The 18,341-nt window shown below is 31.3% G+C and overlaps 1 protein-coding gene across 12 annotated transcripts in view; it reads right to left on the bottom strand.

Moving 5' to 3' along the window:
* Positions 1-18,341, bottom strand: part of LOC127698563 (axotactin-like) — a 128,609-nt gene that overhangs the window by 87,995 nt on the left and 22,273 nt on the right. For 2 of the 12 annotated variants that reach the window (XM_052202121.1, XM_052202130.1), the window contains exon 1: positions 6,426-6,526. The exons of 9 other annotated variants lie outside the window; for them this stretch is intronic. The gene's annotated coding sequence lies outside the window, so the exon portion shown is untranslated. Of the gene's footprint in view, positions 1-6,093; positions 6,189-6,425; positions 6,527-18,341 lie in introns of those variants that run through there. One more of the 12 variants, XM_052202110.1, reaches the window with a different exon arrangement.

Genomic DNA, 18,341 nt, shown 5'->3' with positions numbered 1-18,341 from the left:
ACTGTCAACAACTATACTTGTTCCTGAGCAATATAAATCCTTCTGTGATATTTAGACTAGATAACTACTCGTCCTAATAAACAAACACATATAACCATGCCTTATTTTACCACAGAAAATCAAATCAGGCAATCCCATTACATGAAAAATTGTAAAAGGTTTGACTATGACAATTTAAAATGTATGAATATGTACTTCCCACGACTTTTTATACATTGTATTCTCTTAAATCAGAACAATGTTATAAATGACTTCATTTCATTTAAGTTTGTTTGTAAATAAAGACAATACACATAAAAAATTGCCCTTTATACCAATAAATGACTTTCAATTTAATCGTAAAAGTGCATCAATCTAAATTACATGTATTTTATTTTAAAACACGTAAATATGTCATTTGTCATTTCAATATGTATCATGTATTGTTTTACTGAGACTACTTGGACAGACACACTGGTCTGCATAAAAAGATATTTACAATTTGGCTTTTACATCATTTTCTAACCTAAATTACAGGTTTGAAAGTTACAATCGTGTGTGAATGATAATTGGTACTTAGCTTAAGCTGCAAATATTTAGTGTTGGACAATAACAAATCTACAGTACAATCATTGCCTTTGTTTTATAATGAACTACCAACTTAGATTAATATCTGTGTCACATTTACAATAAAAGATCAATTTCAAGGCAAACCTATATAAAAACAAGAAATGATTGTAACAGGATGCTGTTACGAAGTCTCCCAAACGAAGCTCCCATGATTCGTCATTCCCAGGGTCGCCTGACATTGAGCTAAGTCCAGTGAAAATTGGTTTGGTCCAGTAAAGTTATATGTATTAGTGATGCCTGGGGACTGACCCTGTATATCATTCAAATCATCTTGGTATGACAAACCAGAATATATATGGTTTAGGGGTGGGGATCTCGACCATTTACAAATATTAGAACATTGGGGGTGGGGGAAACCCAGGGGACTAACCCTATATGTCATTCAAATATTCGAGACATGACGAACAGGAATATATATGGTTTAGGGGTGGGGATCTCGACCATTTACAAGATATTAGAACATTGGGGGTGGGGAAAACCCCTGGGGACTGACCCTGTATGTCATTCAAATGTTGAAACATGACGAATAGGAATATATATGGTTGAGGGGTGGGGATCTCGACCATTTACAAGATATTAGAACATTGGGGGTGAGGGGAACCCCTGGAGACAGACCCTATGCGTCATTCACATGTTCGAGACATGACAAACAGGAATATATATGGTTTAGGGGTGGGGATCTTGACCATTTATAAGATTTTAGAACTTTCTCAAATGGCAGGGGGTCAGGATGACCCCTGGAGACTAAACCTGTATATCATTCAAGCCATCTTCGCATGACAAACTAGAATATATATGGTTTAGGGGTGGGGATCTTGACCACTTACAAGATATTAGAACTTTCTTAAATGGAAGGGGTGGGGGAGACCCCTGGGGACTAATACTTTACTTCATTTAATGTGCTGTATCATGACTAACCAGAATATATATGGTTTAGGGGTGGGGATCTCGACAACTTACAAGATATTAGAACTTTCTCAAATGGCAGGTGGTGGGGGTGACCCCTTGGGACTTACCCTTTATTTCATTTGATGTGCTTTATCATGACAAACCAGAATATATATGGTTTAGGGGTGGGGATCTTGACCACTTACAAGATATTAGAACTTTGTCAAATGGCAGGGGGTGGGGGCGACCCCTGGGGACTAACCCTTTAATTCATTTGATGTGTTTTATCATGTAGAACATTTACAATTATAAAGAATGTGTCTATCACTAACAGTTTTCAAGTTATAATCATTTGAAAATAAAAATAAACTGTTATCACAGAGATATGTCTCGCCTTTCTATAATTTTGATAATGCAAATGTTGAAATTAAAATAGCAATACTTTAACATGTAAGTTATGCAAATATTCAAAGTCGATGAACCATGACTGAAGGTACATGGCTAAACAATCTCCATGGAAATAAGATGTGCCAATTCTAATACAACTGCATACCAAATACCATTGACTTATTATAAGTCGTTCCCTTTAAACAAACCTAAACACAAACATTAACTTGTAAACTATGTAAAAGTTTCAAAGTCAATGAACCATGATGAGGAGGTGGGACTATATAATCTCCATGGAAACGATACTTGCAAATGCCAATAAATTTGCATACCTAATATCATTAACTTAACATAAGCAGTTCATCTTAAACTGATCTAATCACAAACTAATACATGTAAACTAAGCAAAAGTTTCAAAGTAGACCAATAGTCAATAGACCATGACTGAGGGGGCGGGCCAAATATTCTCCATGGAAATGAGATGTGCTAATGCTTATACAACTGAATACCAATTAACATTGGCCTACCACTTTTCCCCTTGAACTGACCTAATCACAAACTAATACATGTAAACTATGCAAAACTTTCAAAGTAAATAGACCATGACTGAGGGGGCGGGCCAAATAGTCTCCATGGAAATGAGATGTGCTAATGCTTATACAACTGAATACCAATTAATATTGGCCTACCACTAATGGTTCCCCTTGAACTGACCTAATCACAAACTAATACATATAAACTATGCAAAACTTTCAAAGTCAATAGACCATGACTAAGGGAGCGGAGCCAAATAATCTCCATGGAAATGAGATATGCCAATGCTTATACAACTGCATACCAAATATCATTGACCTACCACTAGTTGCTCCCCATAAACTGACCTAATCACAAACTAATACATGTTAACTAAGCAAAAGTTTCAAAGTCAATAGACCATGACTGAGGGGGCAGGGCCAAATAATCTCCATAGAAATAAGATGTGCCATTTGCTAATACAACTGCATACCAAATGTCATTGACCTTCCACTTGTGGTTCACCATAAACTAGACCTAATCACAAACTAATACACTGTTGACGACGCTGCCACTGCCGATGCCAGAAACAGCATACCTATGTCTCGCTTTTTGACTCTGTCAAGGCGAGACAAAAATTAAAATCCCATAGGGTTCTATAGTTAACCCCTCCCTTCTTTTGGTCCCTCAAAGTACCCCTTTTCAGACCCCAATGCACAAACGAAAAACCTGATTGCACCACTAGACATGTAAGTCTAACATATTGTGAAGCCTTAAGTAAATCTGACTAGCGGTTTTGGAGAACGGGTGTGCACAAGTTCATTTAAAAAAGTGGCGAAAGAGGAAGAGGAAGAGGAAGAGGAAGAGGGAAGAGGGAAGAATATCAATAACTGAGCAAAAACAATAAGTCTTCCCAAACGAAGTTGAACTGGATGCAAGCAAGTATAGGCAACCAGACGGCCTTCAACAATGAGAAAAACCCATACTGTATAGTTGGCTATAAAAGGCCCTGATATGAAAAATATGAAACAATTCAATTATATGTTGGTTTACCCACCCTTTCCACCCAACCATCTCATTACATTAACAAGCACAAAATGCATTGCCCCTTGTTCAAATATCTGATTAGAACAGAAATAGTACATAAAAAGGAAAAAGGAATTACCAAAAGAATTGGATGGTACAACATACAATACAAACCACCAACAACCAACTCCTCTGAGGAAAAAGATGTACAAACACAGACTAACAACAACAACCAACTCCTCTGAGGAAAAAGATGTACATACACTGACTAACAACAACAAACAACTCCTCTGAGGAAAAAGATGTACATACACTGACTAACAACAACAAACAACTCCTCTGAGGAAAAAGATGTACAAACACAGACTAACAACAACAACCAACTCCTCTGAGGAAAAAGATGTACATACACTGACTAACAACAACAACCAACTCCTCTGAGGAAAAAGATGTACATACACTGACTAACAACAACAAACAACTCCTCTGAGGAAAAAGATGTACATACACAGACTAACAACAACAACCAACTCCTCTGAGGAAAAAGATGTACATACACTGACTAACAACAACAAACAACTCCTCTGAGGAAAAAGATGTACATACACAGACTAACAACAACAAACAACTCCTCTGAGGAAAAAGATGTACATACACAGACTAACAACAACAACCAACTCTTCTGAGGAAAAAGATGTACAAACACAGACTAACAACAACAAACAACTCCTCTGAGGAAAAAGATGTACAAACACAGACTAACAACAACAACCAACTCCTCTGAGGAAAAAGATGTACAAACACAGACTAACAACAACAAACAACTCATGGTCAAGATAGCCTGAAAGATAGGATATAACAGATATTTATATCAGGTTTTGTTTCAGAATAGAATGTTGTTATGGACATTGATTCCTACACAATAATTGATTACAAATTGCATGTCACCCTGGCAAAGCTATTTATGTGTTAGATTGACCACATGGGCACTGGTCATGGAAATCTGAAGTGTCACAATTAACTTAGGAGTAAATAATTCATGATTAATATCAATATATCTCACTTTTATTGAAGTGTCCAACCCCATACTTCATTAGAAAATTAGATTTAAGCAACAAAAATAGAAATTTATTTCATGAACTATCTTTCCAGTTTATTAAATCAATATAGAAGATGGACTAAATGATAGTATTAACAATAAACAGAAAATTGCTAGCAATATAATTATTGACAACTTAATTGAGGAACAATTAGTCATGCTATCTGTAACGAAAACCTTGCAAAAAATCATACTTATACAATAGTATAAAAATAAGGAGATGTAGCATGATTGCCCATGAGACAACTATCCATAGATTAAAAATACAATGATCTGAACAATCACAATAGGGTTTATGGTGGAATAATAACCCTATGACAATCAAAAGATATACAAACTGAATTTTTTTTTTTTAAATTGATAGATGGAAAGATAACCTGAATTTGATGCTATAATTTGCCACCAACAATTAAATGGCTTTTATCATAGAGGTAACAATTCTAAGTTAAAGGACAGCGTTTTACTGAAATTGATAACGGGTACTCACATTGTTGTAAAAGGCCGAAATACAGAATACAAACATTTTCAATTTGTTATTTTTTTTTACAAATGTACTGAATTGTTTAAGATATCAGATTCAGCAACTGTCCAATACGGGTCGTCTTGTTTGGAATTGTGTGATGATCGAGACATCAGCAATAGTAGATAAAAGAGAGACAGAAGCAACATGAACCCCGCCAAAAACCAGCAGTGTTTTCAAGGGCTTTGGAACGAAATAAATAAAATGATATATGAAATTTTTAAAGATCTACTAAAAGATAATCAGAGTACTGAAGTACTGATCATCGGATGACCGCAAGTTCTTGTGGATGGTCACAAGCACTTGTCTCAGAAAAAAAAAATCACATCTGTATACCTGAAAGTGAGGTTAATGTACAGAGATATATTTTTTTCTGAGACATTTTCGTGCGTGGATAATGAATAAAGGACAGGGAATTCAACGTCACCGTAATAACTATTATATTGTAGTGATACAAATCAGTATACTCTGGTTTGTTGTTATATATTATATTAATGTTTGTATATAAGTTACATGTATAAAATATAATTTTCATCCATTTGTATATCATTCTATTTTACCATCTAATAATAGTGCAGTGCAAGTGCATGGTGGACACTCTTCTGTAATAATATGATTTTTCTAATAGATTGGATTTGAGCAGGCATTCATATTTTCCCGCAAAACGTTTTTGAGATATTCGTACGCATGCGGTAACACAATTTTTCTGTACGTGTGCATAGATATTATCAATGATATTTTACTTATATATATATTTCTAATGACAAAACATTTTCATATTATTAATTTATGTTCCAAATAAAAATATTTTATGAGTATTCATTTAAGAAATGAATTTATAACAAGAGATAAGGAATGTTATTTTGCACTCGATAATGTCCGCGTATTTATAGATCGGTTACCAGTCAAACACGAAAGTTACGTAAGTAGAAATCTCGTCAGCAACAATACATTGGAATGCCCTAACGGTCATCGCATGTAAAAACAAAATACTTGAAAACATTTGTTAGTTACTATTATACATATCTACAATTTTACTCAAATACTCAACTGTACATTATGTTTAGTAATATCTTGAAACTGGTCAGTCTGTCTACTGCAGGATTTCCACCTTCTCTATACTAGTCCAACCTAATGTGCAACATTCTTTTGTGAAGCTAGTTAGGCTACAGAAATTGTAATTCAGTTAATATTTACATTCCTACAGCCCAAAATTATAAGCAACCACATTCCTAATGTTTAAACAAACTGTTCCAACATTACATTTGTAAGGTAAAAAAATTTATCAATTTATGGTTGCTGGGAGCCGTTATTAAATTAAAAAAATACTGATAATTAAATATTTATAAATCAAATAAGCAGTGAACTAAAATTAAACCTTACCTGAAAATGTGAATTTACAAAATAGGAGTATTGATTTTCCTTAAGCTCTGCATTCATATCGATGTCATAAACCCAACAGTCAATTAGAAAATGCTGAAAATGCAATTTACTTGTAGACTTATATAGACTTAATCATGCTTCTTGTCAGTTACAGGAACCTTCTGATTGATTTCAAATAAAATCATTTCCAATAAATGCAATGTTTCATACACCATCAACCAATTATAGTATGTAATGTTACCACAAATCTTAGATGGAAAGTATGAATGATCTTGGAAGAGGATGTAAGGGTAGTTTATGGGCATATGATATAAATCTAAGATTGAACTAACAAGGCTTAAAATTTTCTTTTTCATCTCACTGACTGTTATTGACTTTTTACCAATATCAAATACATGTACTTGAAACAGTACTTAAAAAATTGTAGCGTATCAAAGCTTGGTTTGAACGTGTTAGCATGTGTGGTATAATAACAACCAAATTAGGCTAATAATCTTTACGGAAATCACCGGAAATGTAAATCAAATTATTTCCAATTCAATATAATTTTCTGCTTTTCTACATTTAAAGGTCGATCATTCAAGGTTACTTGACTCTGATAAATTCTTTATTCTCTAGGAAACACTGGAATTTTGTATTGTATAAAAGTGAAAACATATTGTTCCAATGTATGAATGAAAGTCCAAATTGTTGTTGCTGGCAGACTAGCTGTCCTTCATAAGTAATATCAATGTACTGTCATTAAACCTTGGACAAGTTTGAATCATTTGATTCATTATACATGTATTCTTATTGAAACAATGTAAAAATATCCAATATTTACAACTTAAGTCAAAAGGGAACACATAACTGAACAGCAATGAACACTAGATACATAATTAAAAGCTTATACACAATATCTTAAATGGTTCCCTCATGGAAAAGGGTTTGTGCCCATTTTAAATTCTTATAGAACTTTTCCAAAAACATAAGGATTTCTGATCTTAAAAGCCACTAATTTTCTGAGAACATTATCCCTGTAAATGCCAATGGTAATTTATTAATGTCTCACTGGTAAAAACTGTCTAGTGCAATTCATTCATTGTACATGGTTTTGTATCATTAAATTTTCATCTTCTTTAAATTTTTGTTCTGGATAAAGTAATCTTAACATGTGATCCTAATTGGAAAACAGCAAAATCACATTTACAGTGAACCATAAAAACTATATACTACTGAAAAACTACAAAATAGAAAAACAGTGAAATCTGGAAGTTCTACAAATTCCAATGTTTCTAAACAATGTTGTGCATCATTATCCCTTCAAAAAGAAATGAGAGGTTTAAAGGGCAATAAATGAGGCATGATATGGGTTATGATACCCCCAATGACAGACATAGCTTCACACTTTCATGGTAATAATGTGGAATATTACATTAAATGTTGAAACAATCTAACTTCAAAGGGAGTATTTTAATGAAATAATCCCTAAAAACAGGAAGTTCTAGACTTAAGATCAGTTTACAAGTACATCTATCAAAATAAGTAGCTGAGCAAGTGATCTTTATACTCGTTTACTCTAAGTGCTTAGTAATTAACAAATCCTGGATTAAATGAGTTCTGTCTTTCATATATCTATTTACAAATATTATTACAGAAACATCATCATTTTTGTTGATGTTATATATATTGGATCTCAGCATTATCAATAAAGCAAGTTGTCAAAAATAGGCAGAAATATTTATGTGTAGACACTAAGCCAAAACGAATAATTTAAAGTATACAACATGAGAGGCTTTTTATAAATAAACCAGTTAATAAAAAGAAAACAAGGTTAGAATTTCTTAAGAGTACATCTTTCAGAGAGTAGAAACTGAATTGAATAGATATATATATATATGAAATAAACAGCATTAGTTAAGACAAGGTACAAAGTACAGAATGCTGACCCATATTCCAAGTCAGTGACTCATTATGTCACATCTTACTGTCACATCTGCCACATCTGTCACATCTGTCACATCTTACAGTGTTTGTTATTTGGAGAACTGGTGTTGATGGCAGATCTTTGAAGTTTCTATGTCAGACTCTGGATGCTTTAGATTTTGACATATAGTATAGAAACCAGTCTATTGTTGAGGAGTGTTTGTTGACCTCTAGACATCATTGTTTGTTTGTGTCATTGGATTGCTGTCTCATGATTCTATATCCAGCATCTCCTTTATTCTGATCATGGAAGTATTATATTAATACTTCTATGTTCAGATACAGTCTTATTTCAGAAGATGCTGGCATAAAAAGAGATTCACAAATACAATCATAGGATGGAAGGAAAAACACAAAACTACAAAAATAGTATTGAAAATATTAAGTAATGAATTATCCATTTTAAGTAATGATACAATATACATTTGCAATGATGGAGAAAACTTTTCCAGCAGCAATCCATGCTATGAATCCCAGAAGAGAAGGACTACTATTGATTTTACTATAGTTTACTCATCTGTACACATGGTCTGTCAAGAACTACATCAATTCTAAATATACCATCTAATAAGATTGCAGAATAAAAGGATATTTAATTATACTAATGGCTATACCTCCTCAACTGTAAGATACTGAATATTAATGAATTCAATACATTTCTGAGAAATTCTGCTTATGGGAGTCTATGCATACAGACATTATAAATTGAAGGAAATATTTTCATTATTTGGTTTCTATCAACTCATGTATCATAATTTGATGATCTTGATAGAAATTTATCAGTCTGGTAAAGCCAATCATATAGAACAAATAAAAGGAGATGTGAGATATAAATAAATCAGACAGCAACCCAACAACATAAATAACCAAGAGACATTGATCGCAAATTATAGGACAGTCTTCCAGCAAAAAACTGGTGTTAGACAATGAATTCTAATCAAATTTACTATTGCTCATGTGTCTATTGAACCTTAAGCAAGCACAACATCATGAGAGTTATGCAAAGTTACTTTAAAAGTTGATGAGTCAAGTTTTCCCCCTCCCAATTTCCTAGAAAAGAACAAATACCCTCATCTTAGCATCTATATATATATATATATATATATATATATATATATATATATGTTGTTTAGAGTCTTGAATTGGAAACTATCATTATGAATTTATATGAGCTCTCCATATAAATCACATCTAACAATATTTTTTTTTATTGTCAAATTCAGAAGACTGGGAATATCTTGAAAGCATAAAAGGATAGATTTTATAGTATTTTCTGTGATCGTTCTAAATCTGCTTTCTTCACCATTATAACCTATCACATCATCAAATACAATAGGATCTGTGTTTCAGATTGCCATTAAAATAATCTTATACTGCAGATTGTGATCAGCGTACCCATTGCATCTGCACTACCAATAGCAAGAAATAGGGTGTGATCATTGGTATGATCAAATTTTCATATCATGACTGAATGAAAGTACAATAAACTGCTTCGCTGAGCGCAGCTAGATATGCCCGCAGAGGTCCAACCCTGAACAGTTGGGGCAAAAATGGACACAATATTCAAGCTTGATTCAGGTCCGAATTTGGATTGAAATTAAATATTTGACATATTATAGGTTTCTGAATAAATGTAGTCAAAGATCTTGAAATTGGTTATATGAATTATATTCAATTAAAGATTTCTTGCTGTTGTGCAATACTTAGTAAATCTGTCGTCAGACTATAAACAAATAAAGTTCAATTAATTCTCAATGTCATGAAATTTATGAAAATAAAAAGGGAGCTTACATCAATAGATATAAACAATTCACCAAAGTTTCATGAGAATTGGTGACAGCATTTTTGAGTTATTGTCTGAAAACTGGAAAATCACCCCTTTTTAATGAATAAAACCCCATAACTCAGAAATGTAAAATGTAAAATTTATAAAATTCTAAAGGGAGCTTACATCAATACATACAAACAATTCACCAAAGTTTCATAAGAATTGCTAAAAGCAATTTTGAGTTTTTGTTAGAAAACTGGAAAATCCCCCCTTTTTTCATGAATAAAACCCTGTAACTCGGAAACGTAAAATCTAAAATTTATAAAAATTGAAAGGGAGCTCATGTCAATAGATATAAACAATTCACCACAATTTCTTGCAAGTTGGTGAAAGCATTCTTGAATTATTGTCCAAAAACTGGAAAATCCCCCTTTTTTTAATGAATAAAACCCCATAACTCGGAAACGTAAAATCTAAATTTTATAAAAAACGAAAGGGAGCTCACGTCAATAGATATAAACAATTCACCAAAGTTTGATGCAAATTGGTTAAAGCATTTTTGAGTTAATGTCCGACATGTTGACGACGGACGGACAGACGGACAACGGTATACCATAATACGTCCCGTAAACGGGCGTATAAAAACTTATTCACAAAAACAAACATTTTGCCAACTTTTTGTATGGAAATAAAAAACTGAAATATGACAACTCCAATAAAGTTTTGGAGGAAGTCGATTCATATCTGTATGAATCTATAATGAAAGATGAGGTCCATAATAAAATACAATACACATACTGTTATTAAAATTATGTTACATAGACAATTGTATCGAATAAAGCGTTCAACAATAATTCTTCATGACAAACATAAAAACGTAATACAAAAGTTGCAGTAAAATCCATAAGACTAATGCAATATGTATGCAGTATAATCAATCTGAAACTGATATTAAATTTTAGGATGGGAAGCAAGTGCAGAAAATCAAATATAACAAAATTTATAAGTAGGGAGTAGCATAAAATATCTTGACATGTAATATGCAAGGAAAACAACCATATTACATCAAATGAAACTTTGATAACTTGATGTTGTACCAATCAAGTTTTGAAGCAATTATGCCATTGGGCTGAAGAAATCCTTGCCAATTTAAGGGCATTCATACTAATAGCTTAATAAGATCAAATCCATTAAAGAACCATTCAATTCTATTGCATAAAATAAGTGTTATTAAGATATTTTTTGTGAAATTCTTTCCATTATGGTGATCTAGTTTTTGACATTCTAATAAACAAATCAAAGTACTGAAGTACTGAACATCGGATGACCACAAGTTCTTGAGGATGGTCAAAAGCACTTGTCTCAGAAAAAAAACAACATATCTCTTTACCTGAAACTGAGGTTAATGTACAGAGATATATTTTTTTCTGAGACAAGTTCGTGCGTGGATGATGAATAAATGACAGGAAATTCATCTTCACCGTAATAACTACATGTATTATATTGTAGTGATACAAATCAGTATATATTATATTAAAATAACAGTTACATACATATATGATTTGCATCCATTTGTATATCATTCTATTCTACTATTCTAATAATAGTGCAATGCAAGTGCATGGTGGACACTTTTCTGTAAAAATTCGATTTTTCTAAGATTGGATACGAGTAGGCATTCATATTTTCCCGCAAAAACAATTACAGAGTTACCGGTCCTTCAAAACGTTCTTTGAGATATTCTTCCGCATGCTTTAACACAATTTTTCGGTACGTGTGCATTGATATTATCAATGATTTTTTACTTATATATATATATATCTAACTACAAAACATTTTCATATTATTAATTTATGTTGTAAACAAAAATATTTTTATCAGTATTCATTGAAGAGATGTATTTATATCAAACGATACGGAATGTTATTTTGCATTCGTTTATGTGCGCATATTTATCATGTTTATAGATCGGTTACAAACCCAAAACTAATTTACATAATGGAAATCTAGGCGATAGCAATACATCGGGATGACCTCAAGGTCATCGCGATGTAAAAACTCTTTAATGCTAAATTTGTTTACCTTATTCACCCAATATTAGTAAAAATTCACATGGTGGCAAGTCTCAAGTATCAAAAAAATTTAACCATGAAAAATTATGTGCTTTACGATAATATTTTTTAAGACAAATATCTTACATAAATTGCTATTATAGAAGTTATAAAAATCTATCATAAATAGTAATCATCAGTGTATGACAGCGCATTTAAACTTTATTAAGCCTTTAACCCTTAGTTTTTTCTTCTTCTACATAAGTAATATGTAACTATCAATTTTGACAAGTTTAACCTATGTCGCCATAATTTATGATCTCAATTCATCAAAATATTTTATTTATTTGATTTTTTTTTCATTTCTCCCCATAATTTAGTGAAAAGTAACAGGGATGCTATAAAATATATTAAAATTTAATGTAAATCCCCATAGGAAGTATGTTAGCTTTAACAGAAGAAGTCACCATGAAATTCAATTAACTCAATGTGCACAAAATGCACTGGTTCATTACACAGTGGGCCACCCAAACTTTACTGGAGTAATTACATGTAAAGGAATACATGAGACTTTTATGGAATAAAAAATATAAGTACAATGCACTCTGATGATAAAAAAGTAGCATGAATGATTATAATCTGAAATCAACTTAAAAGAAATATATATATATATATCTAAAAACATTGCCTTTTGGCATTTGTAATTAGTAAACCATATGAATAAAAGGGACCTGAAGTTATACATCAATGAGACACTAAGTCGACAGCAAAAACTATCAAAAGACAAAGTTTTTCTCTAATAATACAATGCCGCTGCCTTTGATGACAACTGCATATATCTTCCAATCATATGGATGGTAGTATTCTTATTAATTCAAAGGAATAATTCAATAATTTCTAAACTTTGTGATATTATCACTTCCTAGATAATATGTACCATAGTTCCTTCTATGTCTAGCGTGTTACATGATATTGTGTATGGACAAAATACTGTGGTGAATTTATGTTTACATCCTTGATGTCAAGATATGCACTCCAAGGGGTAGTCAAGAAAAAAATATTTGTACTTTTAATCTGAAGTACTTTACTACTTTTATATAATGATGGAGGATGGTTAATATTTGGAGTCATTTTTAAAATAATACTGTCTTTTTAATGCCAATGAGACAACTCACTCACTCCGTATGACTTGGATTTAAGCAACTATAAGTCACAGTACAGTTTTCAACATAAGATAAGATAAGATAATTTTATTGGTTCAAAATCCAAAACTATAGGATTGTTACCAAGACAATACAAAAACATACAAACAAAATCTGACCACATTTATAAACATTATATATATATAACTGTATATCCCCTCCATTATTAAAAGAAAATATTGTTACAATAGTAAATGAATGTATATAATCTCTGCTGAGGAGGTGGTACCACAAAGTTATTAAGAACTCAATAAAGCATTTCTAGAATTATACATGGTGCTTATGAATTTTACAATAATTTTAATTATATCAGTCTCACCACAGGTATACAAAAATTTAAATCTTGCTTCATTAGTCATATTTAAAAAAGAGGGAACTATTTCACTAATTTTAGAAAATAATTGTTCTCTAATTGTATTTAGTTTTGTGCATATTATAGTGAAATGAAATTCATCTTCTACTTCTAAAAGACACAAGGGACAAATTCTTTCTTCTACAGGTGTTTTAGTGTGTCGTCCTTGTTCAATTTTAAGAACACTATTACTTATGCGAATTTTGGCAAAATGTCCTATTACTTTTCTGTCAATCTTTAACAATAAATAGGTTTCCAATTTGTAATTTTCTTTAAGCTGCCTATATGTTCTGAGCTTATTACCGTGCAATGATTTATCATCACAAAAAATATTTTCTTTCCAATAATTCAGATATCTATCATTAAGTTTGGTATGAAGTGCATATAATAAACGCCTTTTTGAAATAGTATCATGATTTTCCCAAACATGTGAAAAATTTAATGTAGCAAGTAGCTGTTCAATCTTTTTCGCAAATCCATTGGTTAATTGCAGGTTTGAACTATATACATCTTTAAATAAACAATTATTACCAGATTTTATCACATGCAACCAGAAGCCAATTGACAGTTTTAATGCTTCTATAAAAACTGGATACATACCAAGTTCAGCTAGCACTGCTAAATTGACAGCTGTTTTATTTACTCCAATTAAAGTTTTTGCAAATTTAATCTGAATTTTATTGGTAGCCAATGACCAATATTTTGACTCTAGATCTGTAATAAATTTAATCATATATAGAGACCAAACTTCACTACAATAAAGAAGTATAGGTTTAACACAAGCATCAAAAAGCTTGAGGTGAGGTAAAACATTAATATCTTCAGAAAATAACAGTTTTCTAATACAAAATATAGCTTTTGAGGCTTTTTTACAAAGAAGTCTCACTGCCTCAGTAAAACTACCAGAGGGTTTAAACAGTATACCCAAATATTTATATTCTGTACAGTGTTCCAAAACATTATCATTAAATACAAACTTGTCTTTTGAAAGTTTTTTACCAGATTTGTTAAAAATCATAATTTTGGTTTTGTCGAGATTTACTGTTAAATCCCAACTGGTGCAATATAAACTTAATAAGCTTATCAAGGCATTTTTGTAGGCCATTAGCAGTTTCAGAAATAAGAACTAAATCATCAGCATATAACAAACATGAAATATCATTATCATCTAACTTGGGCGGATCACATGTGGAGTCAAAAATAGGGGGTAAATCATTAATATATAAAGAAAATAATGTGGGACTTAAAATACACCCTTGTTTTACCCCAACTGTGGAATTAAAAAAATCAGTGACACCTTCAGAGATCTTCACGGAGTACAAAACCTCTTTATACATATCTCTCATTATACCGAAAAAGAGGCCATCTATGTTGTAATAAGACAATTTGTAAAAGAGAGCCTCCCTGTTAATAGTATCAAATGCCTTCCTGAAATCTATAAAACAGGCATATATCTTTTTTGATAATTTAAATGCCTTATCAATAATAGTTTTAAGAGTAACATTGAGTAAAAGCCATATTGTATAGTCAGCAGTTAATTAAAGCATGACAAAATGTGTAACAATTAAAAGGAAAAATAAATTTGACAGACAGCAACCAAAGACAATCACTGAATGACCGGCTCCAGGTGACTTGGAACAGGCACATATAGAAGTTCATTTTTTAAATACTTTTTGGACAAATAAAACATGACTACTTATATGCAATACATTGTACTTACAAAAAGCTATCAATATATCAGGAAAATTTCGTACCAGTATCAACGTACCAGTATCAACAGACATCTACAGTCAATGTTTTATCTTTGGAGGTGTTAAAGTGTTTAAAGGTGACATAAATAGATAATTTTAGTAAATAAAGTAACTGTTTCATGATCAATAGAAATAAGATAGTATGCCCCATTGGAAATGTGTCAATTGTCCACATAAATCACAAAGAAGTACAATCAGTGATACCTGTAGGTCTAGTCTTTGATGTTACCAGAATTCAGGTAGTACAATACCTGAACCCTCCCCCAAAACATCAGTGGGGATAATTATTACAAATTGACCACTTTGTTCAGAAAATATGTTTAAAGTAATAGTTTAAAGTTTGTATTGTATTTGAGGGTACTTATTGTTAGAGTCAAGTTAGTATTATACAATAACAGTAGTTAGATATACTGATGGAAGGTTTATATCTTTATTTCATGTTCTTGATTTTATGTTAGGTTTTAGGGGAAAACCACATGACACCATCATTAAATATTTTATAGGATAATTTTAAATCTATCTTGTCTTCGATAGATCACAGGAATTTAACATTGTCAGTTATTTAAATTGTGGAAATTTTAATGATATATACTCTAGTTTACATAAATTACCACATAACTTTATGTTCAAATATTTTCTTTATTTAATTCACCACTAAATATCCAACAAAAAAAACTATTCAAATCTGTCAAATAAAAAATGTACGCTTAATCACCTTTATAATGAAGTTTTGAAATGAGGTAGATTTACAAACCATATAAAAAGGCATTTGAATCTCTTTCTCAGATAAGTCTTTGAAGTGCAAAAAAAAATAATTTTTGGACTTCATTAATTTCTTATGAACTATTATGAACATGATTAACCATTCTGATCTCTGCAAGACTGGTCACATTTGCATTTCAAATTTCAATACAGGATTAATGGTAATTTTCCCCAGTTAACATTTGTGGAAACTGTGAACTAAATATGGATGAAGATTTCAAGCTTCATCAGAAGTCAAAATTTCTACTAAAACTTGATTGAAACCAAAGACTGTAGGCATCTCTATGCCTTGTCTTGCTGTTTATGGCTTAAAGAGTTCATACACAGTTTATGACAAATATTATTTATATAACAAGGACAATGGTAATAAGAACTTTATACATAAACATGCAACAATAAAACTACAAAAAAAACCAATTCAGTTATTAGTAAACAGTTATTTTTTGTAGATTGTGAAAAATTTATTGACTTGTGCTTTCTAAAATTTAAATAGAAATATATTGACTTGTGCTTTCTAAAATTTAAATAGAAATAATCAGAGAAAAAAAAGTTTCTTCTATTAAGTATTGATTGAATGATTTGGAAAATATTTTGTTAAAATAAAAGTTATTGAAAGCTGCTTTTACAATGTTTGTAAAATCAAAAAAAAAAAATGAGGAAGTTACTGTTCAAATATTTTACAGAATCTTTTGTTATACACTTTTTATCATATTTCATTTCAATGGAAATAACATGTTTGTTCCCTCATTGCTATTTTAACAGGCAAACATCTGCTGGAAAAGTAAAACCAAGGAATTTCATTGGTACCAGTAGCTCATTACTAAAAATGAACTCTTGACTGGAAATGTCAAAACTTCTTGTAATGTGAAATATTTCAGTTATTGAGTTAATAAGTAGTTCAGCTTCTTTAATTAGACTTAGGTACAGTGAACACTGTATGTAAATTTTGCACACACAATGAGAGGGGAAAATCTAGCATGGAGTTACTTTTCAATTACAGACAGTACAAAGATATCATTTGACTTTATTTATGTAAAGGGTATGTGTCAATTTAACAAATACAATTTTTGATATACCCAATAAGAAGTTATTCATTGCATGAATGAAAAGAAAATATATATTATTTCACTTTTACCTGGTTATAAAACACCTGTCACAGTTACAAAGATTAAAAGGTCCTCTTTAATTGAAAACATAAACTACTTACATGACAATACAAATTGGTTTGAGCTGTGAACCAAAAAAACTTTGTCTGAGGAAAGTTAAAATATGTGGAATTTAAGAGATTTCAAGTTGAATAACTATAAGTATTAGTTAAAGCAGTGTTAAAGATCATTACTTGACTGCCTATCGAAAGAAAACATGAGTCCAAGGTGCATTAACAAAAAAATAACACAAATAAAAGAAGAATGTGTCTGAGGACACAAATGCCCCCCACTCAAGCATGCTTATAATATGTGAAAATACTTTTGGGACGGACTGAAGAATGGACAGAAAGAGGGACTGTCAAGGGTAACACTTAATGCCCCTTACCTAGTGGCGGGGCATAAAAACAACCCAAAAATCATTCAATCAACAGATTCTAGAAAAAGATTGTTTAATCAAATATTCCTAAAGGCATATAACTGCATGAATCTGTTCTGTCTAATTTCTCCCATTTCTATGAAGATTTATACAATAACATTGGACAATTTCTATATTTCATTGCTATCTTTAAGCAGAAAATGTTCTCTAGGAGACAGACCAATAGTTCCTTGACAAATATATATCAACTTTTGTTGATCTTTCAGACCTATGGACATCTGTCAGTAAATTGCAACAATATATCAATAGATAGCTATTAACCTATAAACAGTACAGCAAAACTATTATATAGAAGTTGCATGATTAAAATGGTTAAATGTACATAGAACGTGTGTAGATTTACAATTAAGGTAATGTCACCTTCAGATTAAATGAAAAGTATTCAACTGTAGCTGATACAATTCATCAAAACTATTTATCACAAGTTTTTAACAAAATAATTTTTTTGTAGTTCATAAAAAGCAGCCATTCTGTTCCTTGA

This window comes from Mytilus californianus, unplaced genomic scaffold (assembly GCF_021869535.1).
Source record: "Mytilus californianus isolate M0D057914Y unplaced genomic scaffold, xbMytCali1.0.p SCAF_1, whole genome shotgun sequence".
In the NCBI taxonomy this organism is placed as follows: domain Eukaryota; kingdom Metazoa; phylum Mollusca; class Bivalvia; order Mytilida; family Mytilidae; genus Mytilus; species Mytilus californianus.
This window is presented reverse-complemented; position numbering and strand designations above follow the sequence as displayed.